This window comes from Crocuta crocuta, unplaced genomic scaffold, assembly GCF_008692635.1.
Source record: "Crocuta crocuta isolate KB4526 unplaced genomic scaffold, BGI_CrCroc_1.0 scaffold50, whole genome shotgun sequence".
Classification (NCBI taxonomy): domain Eukaryota; kingdom Metazoa; phylum Chordata; class Mammalia; order Carnivora; family Hyaenidae; genus Crocuta; species Crocuta crocuta.
In genome coordinates, this window is record NW_027527428.1 from 7349490 (window position 1) to 7354747 (window position 5258).

A 5258-nucleotide genomic window follows, 5' to 3' on the forward strand; every position below is an offset into this window, starting at 1 on the left:
CTCCGGCNCACCTCCCCTTCCTCCCCTTCCTCGCCCTCCCCCTCCTCCCCTGCTCCCTAGACCATCTGCTCACCTGGCACCCAGGGGTCACCTTGTCCTCTGAGACCAATTGCTGTCCTGCTGATGCCCTAAACCAGAAGGGTCTGTCCCCGGGCCCAGGCCCACACTCTGGGACCAAAGGGCCCCGTCTGAGGGTTGGGGGCCCCCTCCGTCCTGGCACAGGTGACCCTGGAATGCACCCCTCCTGCAGTGCGCCCCCAGCACGGAGGCTTGCCTCTGTGCCACCCTGGAAGGTGCCCCCAGCTCCCCAGCAGCCCCGTCTGCACCCTGGTCCGGGTCTCCAGGGTCCTTACCCGCTGCCTCCTGTGGGTCCTGGACCCCGGGGGACAATTGGTGCGAGGTGTCCCCAGGCCTCTGAAGACCCAGCTCTGCCTTCTCCCCTGGGGCCCCAGGAAGGTTCTCGCTGGCCGGGGTCTCACTGCCAGGGAGTCTCAAAGAAAGGCTGAGGTGAGGCTGGGAGTCTGGGGGGTCTGCTTTCTGCCTTCTGCCCCACCACAGCCCGGGGCGCCCTCTGCCCCATTGTAAATGCCGATCCCATTCCTTACCCTCCTGGGGGGGCGGCTTCTCCTTGGGACCCCGGCCCACGTGATTCTTCAACCCTGAACTTCAGTGACAACCCGATAGGTCTCAAGGCCCGTCGTGTGGCAGGTTCTCCCGGGAGAAGCGTGTACCTTGCATCTGTGCGTGAGCTCCTCCCCAGTTCCGACCTTGGCTTCTGCTGCGCCTTCTGGAACATTTCTGCCTCGGTTCAAGGGCTTCCCTCCAGAAACACCTTCCGCTGGGTGGCCTTTGCGCTGCACACCGTTCCGTTCCCAGGCTGCTTGTCCCTCCGTCCCCGCTGCGTCCCCAGGGGCCACGCTGGGGTGTCCCTGCGGTGAGATTCCCCGGCTGGCCGCTCCTTGGGAGCAGGCGGGGGTCTGAGCAACCCCCTCCCGTCTGGCCTCTGGATGCCCTTTGCTCGTTCCTTCCAGGGCTGGACGCTTGGTCTGTCCCCGCAGCTGCCCACTCGCTTTCCTGTGCTCTCTGGCCCGCTCCCTCCCTGCCTGCCTCCTCTCCCCTTGCACCCCACTCCACCCCTTCTCTGGGCACTGCTCCCCTCTGCGCCTCCTGCTCCGACGTAGTTCAGTCCCCCCTTCGGGGACACAGCTGCCTGCTGCCCCGGCCCCCAGCCCGGGACCCCCTGGGACCTGCTGTGCAGCCCGCTGCGCTCTGCACGAAGCTCACCTCGGCATCCGGGAGCCGGAGACGGGGTGCTGCTCCCTGACCCCAGCCCTAGGGCCGGGCTCCCCAGGACAGAGGACAGCCCCACATCAGCTGCCCGGGAGCAGAGGCCTCCCCGCCCCTCCGCACGCATCGCATCACTGCCGGCCAAGGTGCTACAGCCGCTGGACCTGGGCCCCGGGTGACAGTCACACCCAGGTGACAGAGACTCCCTTGAATGGGCCTCTGCGGGTNTTTATATATTCTGTATAAAGTACTACATCCAGGGGCGCCGGGAGCACAGTCGTTTGAGCGACTGACTTCAGCTCAGGTCATGATCTCACGGTTCATGGGTTCGAGCCCCGCGTCGGGCTCTGTGCTGACGGCTCGGAGCCTGGAGCTGCTTCGGATTCTGTGTCTCCCTCTCGGTGCCCCTCCCCCGCTCACGCTCTGTCTCTCTCTGTCTCAAAAATAAACAAACATTAAAAAAAATTTTTTTGAAGTACTGTATCTTTCCTCAGGTCCTCACTTCCAAGATGAACAAGAAACGAAAGAACAATGGTCGTGCAAAAAGGTCCGGGGCCACAAGCAGCCCGTTCACTACACCAGCTACACCCCTGTTCCCTGCCGAGGCCAGTAAGAAGTTCCTTACTCAGGGTGCCCAGGGCGGGGGGCTCAGTCGGGTCAGTGTCAGGCTCTTGGTTTTGGCTCAGGTCATGACCCCAGGGTTATGAGATCGAGCCCCACGTTGGGTTCTGTGCTGACAATACAGAGCCTGCTTGGGATTCTCTCTCTCTGTCTCTCCCCTGCTCGTGTTCTCTCTTTCTCTCTCTCAAAATAAATAAGTAGGGGCGCTTGGGTGGCTCAGTCGGTTGAGCGTCCGACTTCGGCTCAGGTCATGATCTCGCGGTTCGTGGGTTCGAGTCCCGCGTCGGGCTCTGTGCTGACAGCTCAGAGCCTGGAGCCTGTTTCAGATTCTGTGTCTCCCTCTTTCTCTGACCTTCCCNTGTGCGTGAGACTGGGGGTGAGTGTGGGTGTGTGTGTGTGAGAGTAGGGGGTGGGGGTGTGTGAGTGTGCGTGAGAGTGGGGGTGTGTGAGTGTGAGTGTGAGCGAGTGTGTGTGTGCAACCACAGCACCGAGCGAGCTATACCCTTCGTGTCGAGTGGCCGGGAACCGCATTGGGGTCGCGGAAGGACCGGCCGCCCCACCCCCCGCCCTCCACCAAAGCCCACGGAGGGAGCTAAGTCTTCGAGGACTGAAGAAAAGCTGTTCTCTGGAAAATAAATAAATAAAACGGAGGTTACACTTAAAGCGAAGAAAAATGAATTGTCAAACTGTTCCCCACAGTGGCGGTGCCGTCTCACGTCCCCCGGCGGGGACAGGAATCGCTGCGCGAGGCGCTGACCCTCGGTCCAGTCGGCCTTTTCACTTTGAGCCATGTGACTGCGCAGGTGACGGCCTCTCACTGTGGGTTTAGTTTGCATTTTCCTAAGGATGAATGAGGTGGAGGCCTTTCCTCTACGGACTCACCCCATCCCATCCGTACATCTTCCTGTCTGTCTGTCCTTCCTTCCTTCCTTCCTTGCTTCCTTTCTTGACTCTTTTTACTTTTTATCTTATTATTTAATTATTATTATTTTTTTTTAAATTTTTTTTTAATGTTTTATTTATTTCTAGGAGAGAGAGAGAGACAGCATGAGCAGGGGAGGGTCAGAGAGAGAGGGAGTCACAGACTGAAACAGGCTCCAGGCTCTGAGCTGGCAGCACAGAGCCCGATGCGGGGCTCGAACCCACGAACCGCGAGATCATGACCTAAGCGAAAGTCGGACGCTTAACCGACTAAGCCACCCAGGCGCCCCTATTATTATTTTTATACGGAGAGAGAGAGAGTGAGCAGGGGAGAGGGGCAGAGGGAGGGAGAGAGACTCCTAAGCAGGCTCCATGCTCAGCACAGAGCCTGACGCAGGGCTGGACCCTGGAATCACGAACTGGGCCGGAATCCAGAGTAGGATCGTCAACCGACCGAGCCACCCCGGCGCCCCTCTGTACATCTTTTCAGTAAGGGGTCTGCTCAAATGCTTTGACTGTTTTTTTATAATGAGCTGTTTCCTTATTATTGGGTTTTTAAAACATAACCCCAGTGAACTATTTATTTTGATATATATATTTATTTCAGTTTTCCTAGTAACTAAAAGTTCAAGTTCTTTAGTAGATTGAGGCCTCTTCGGGGCACCAACTTCTTTGGTACTTTTTGTTCTTGAGGAACTTGCTGAAGGTATGGCCTGGAATGCTTCATAATGTTCCTTTCGTTCCTTTTAATCACTCCATTGATTACCAATCAATCATGTTTTCTTTGTAAGCCGCGCACTTACGGCTAGAGAGTGTTTCCTCTGAGACTGACCTTGGCTCTAGTGCATGAGTCCCTGACAGATAGTGTCCCCCCGGCCCTGAGATCAAGAGCTGCTCCTCCCCCAACTGAGCCAGCCAGCCGCTCCCGTCATGTAAAAATTTTTATTTAGACAAATTCATAATTTAATTGGACACCCCTCTCTCAGGTGATAGAAACACTGGACAGAAATTCACAGGGGGAGGGCGCCTGGGGGGCTCAGTCGGTTGAGTGTCCGAAGTCAGCTCAGGTCATGATCTCATGGTTCGTGGGTTCGAGCCCCACGTCAGGCTCTGTGCTGACAGCTCGGAGCCTGGAGCTGCTTTGGATTCTGTGTCTCCCTCTCTCTCTGCCCCTCCCCTGCTCACGTGTGGTCTCTCTCAGTCTCTCAAAAATAAACATTAAAATATAAAATAAATTTGACAAAATTCAAAACTATTCATGATTAAAAAACAACAACTCTCAGAAAACCAGGAATAGGCGGAATTATCTCAACATGCTAAAGAACGTCTCCACAAAGCCCGTGGCTAACATTGCCCCTAACACTGGAGACCCGGTGCTTCCCGGAGGTCAGAGCGCCGTACGCCTGGCCTCCCTGCCCTGTCCCACACAGCGCGGAAGGTCCGCCCAGGCGCGGCTCAAGGATACAGAACAAAAGGCGTACAGAGAAAGGAAGAAATAAAACTCCGGCCATTTGCACATGACACAGCTATCTCTCTGGAAAACCCCAAAGAATCTACAAAAGAAAAAAAAATCCTCCTAGAACTAAATATTTTAAATATAAAAATAATTGTTTTTTTTTAATTTTTTAATGTTTTTTTTAAATTTATTTCTAGGAGAGAGAGAGAGAGAGAGAGACANTTGAAATTCTTATTTTCAAAAGAATAACATATGCTAATAAACTGAGGAGCCTAAGTAATGTCATTTTGAGATTAAGGGCTCCATTGAGAGCAGCCTCTGCTGCACGCAGCCTCAGTTCCAGGAAAAGCCTCAGATTGCTCAAGGCTGAAGCCACCCTCGGACCACCCTCAGATCAGCCAATCAAAGGAAGGTAAAAACATTCCTGTGGTCTGAGTCAGGGACTGAGGACTAGAGATAGTTACTTACACACTAGCCAATCACTCACCGCTTGCCTGAACCCCACGTGGGCCCTTTGAACTCACCTCATACTTGGTCATTTTCAAAGGATTCTCAAAGGTCATGACTGGGTCCCACCAAAAGTAACGAACACCTCACAGATACCGAAAGGTCAAAGCTGTTACATGGGTGCTGTGCAATTGTGATTGGTGCTTATGTGATGATGCTACACGTGCACCGTGTACATTTAAGCCCCTGACCCCTTGAAAACCCTGCTCGCTATTGTTCGGGGCTTCACCCTGCTGCCGCTGCGCCGGTTGACGGGTGAGCCCCGGCTCGAGCTTGTAATAAAGACCCTTACGTACTTGCATCTGTGTCGGCTCCTTGGGGGTTTCTGGGGACTCACGATTCAGGCACAACAAAACCAAAATACACGCTCCTAAATATCTGAGCTGCGGAAGGGGCCAGAACCGCGAGACGCGAAGAATGACCGACGATGAAAGTAAAACGCATCCAGTTGGTAGCGGCGGCTGCA

At 54.8% G+C, this 5258-nt stretch overlaps 1 long non-coding RNA gene across 1 annotated transcript; it reads left to right on the plus strand.

Annotated features, from left to right (window-relative positions):
• The first annotated feature begins 36 nt into the window (after positions 1-36).
• On the plus strand, positions 37-2107 carry LOC144225733 (uncharacterized). The gene is made up of 3 exons (XR_013333377.1): positions 37-507; positions 685-1479; positions 1782-2107. It is a non-coding gene; the product is annotated as an uncharacterized LOC144225733 (long non-coding RNA).
• Positions 2108-5258: the final 3151 nt, after the last annotated feature.